This window comes from Oratosquilla oratoria, chromosome 21, assembly GCF_046742065.1.
Source record: "Oratosquilla oratoria isolate Oo_2021 chromosome 21, ASM4674206v1, whole genome shotgun sequence".
Lineage (NCBI taxonomy): Eukaryota > Metazoa > Arthropoda > Malacostraca > Stomatopoda > Squillidae > Oratosquilla > Oratosquilla oratoria.
Window position 1 is genome coordinate 37,022,512 of NC_134797.1, and position 2,500 is coordinate 37,025,011.

Here is a 2,500-nt window from a genome sequence, read left to right on the forward strand (position 1 = left end):
GACCAATTACCCCCTAGAGAGCGGAAGGTAATTGTCAATTATCTTACGATGGTCGGGCGACATTAGGTCACAGTCGCCAAGGGGAGCTGATGTCGCCCGACCATCGTAAGATAATTGACAATTACCTTCCGCTCTCTAGGGGGTAATTGGTCGGTATGCTTATTCAAAACTGTCCTAGTCCCCTTTGTATCATGTATATAATGTCTATGTATTCCTATCACTATGTACTTGTTGCACTGAAGATGTAATATACGAAAGCGCTCTGCTTCGTTAGTTTCTTTTTCCTAGTGGTCTACTTTGCATAAGTGAACACACGTACCCGTGTTCTTATTAGCATATATATATATATATATAAACATATATATATATACATATATATATATATATATATATATATACACACATATATATATGAGTGTAGACATACAATATGTTATGACCATGAAGCTAATCTGAGCTGTAAGCGAGCTCAGTGTCCTTTCTTTGCCTTCTCTTACCAGGGGCGTAGATAATTGGGGGATATTTTACAAGAAAGGGCACACTTCCGGCGCGAGGGTAAAGAAGATTCCCCGCCGGCGGCGCCACGAGCAGCGCCAGTGACCCTTTGGAGGGCTTCAAGTGCCCGAGGGTTCGCTTCACTTGGCAGTCCTCCCACGGGCAAGCGAGAAGTAGAAGCCCAATGAAGAGGACCCCGCGCAGAAAGGGTCGGGCTCATCTCGCGAAGGGCTTTTTAGAAAGGGCTTTTATTCGAGGCTGCCAGCCCGAAGAGACTTTCGTCTCGGATGGACCGACAGGGTCCTTCCTCGTCGCCGCTGATTCACATAAGGAACATTCATGCCATCCTGAAGGACTTCTTTACGGCCCGCAAGATTGGAGCAGTTTCATTTGGGCTTCCGCGCGCATTGGGCCTTAGCGTGTTTTGGGCTTATTCACGTAATAATTGGGCTTCCGGCGCATTTTGAGCTAACTGATGAAAACAAAGTGTTTTCCCTCAGCTGAATAAAATCAACTGGTGATGGTGACAGCAGCATTTATAGTTAACGAGGGTCAGTCGAGGACGATGGAGGGGGTACTCGTCTTTCCTATAAAATTGCAGGTGTGAAGTAAAATCCCCTGCCGCACTTAAGCAGAATGGAGTATGACAAATGAGTACTCAGGCCGAAGAGGTCCTATCCTCAGCTGAATGAAATTTTCAAAAGGTGATCGGTGTTTCTCCTGGAATTTTGCTTCACCCTGAAAGTCCTCACTTACAGAAGTCTTTTTTGATCAGAGCTAAAAAAAAAAAAAAAAAAAAAAAAAAAAAAAAAAAGGTAATTATAATTACCATATTAATGGAGCATCCTCTGCTAATATCTAAGACTTTCGTTCTTTTCCAACATTTTCGGCCATAGACGTATCATATAGGTGGTTGTCAGTCAAAGACATTCAAACTCTCACAGTGTACACAGGGGTATCACAGTGTTTATAAAGAGAGTGTTTATAAATGGAATGACACTGGTGTTGATAAAGGGTCTCAACAATGAATTGTTGCGTGTTACCAATCGTTAGCAAAAATATTTCCAGAAGGTTCATAAAGGTTTTAGTAATTAATGACATGGACAAAAAGTTAGTGATCATTGATGCTGATAAAGGACTTGGTATCGTGATTATGTTGATAAAATGATGGAGCCATTAATTGAAGACAGCACTTATCATGAAAAACGTGAATATTTCGCAGCAAGTAAAGGAGACAAATTCCAAAGTACATACTAGAAAAATCCTAGGAAGAATGAAAAAGGAGAAGAAATTAACAGGACTTCTCAAAGAAGACTTCTCTCCACTTGCGATGCGTGGCCAGCCCAAAATCCACAAACCTAACGTTCCCATGAGACCCATAACTTCGGGGGTTGCCGGTGCACCCCACAGTCTTGCGAAATATTAAAAAAATCATTACTGCATGCAGTGGAATTAATCAGCAATGTGCGTTTCAAAAAAATCCAGCGATTTATTGAAGAGACTTAAAGACTTGGATTTCACGCGAAAAAAGTAAGTTCTGATGTCAAAGCATTAGTTACCAATGTTCTCACTAAAGTACTTTGAAGCAGTGAAGAAAGTGACCAAAAATATGAAAGATGATGACTTATCCGTAAAAGAACAAGATTACATAGTACTAATACATTTGTGCGTTAACTTCGGAGCATCTATTTTTAAAGGTGAGGAGCATAGGCAGCAAGGAAGTCTTACTATGGGTAGTGCATTAACTGCAGTGAACGTCTATTTATACATAGAGTTGCTAAAAACGGAAAGCCTTATCAAGACTAATGCTAGACTGTTGCACTGGTTCGCATATGTAGACGTCATTAATATCATTTCCGAAGACATAGATTTTAATATAAAAATGAGAATGCTGAACGCGGTGAACAGCAATATCTAATTCTCGTTAGAAGATTTACAAAACGGACAATTACCTTAGCTTGATGCATTGATACGACGAGTAGGAATTACGGTGAAATTCTCAGTA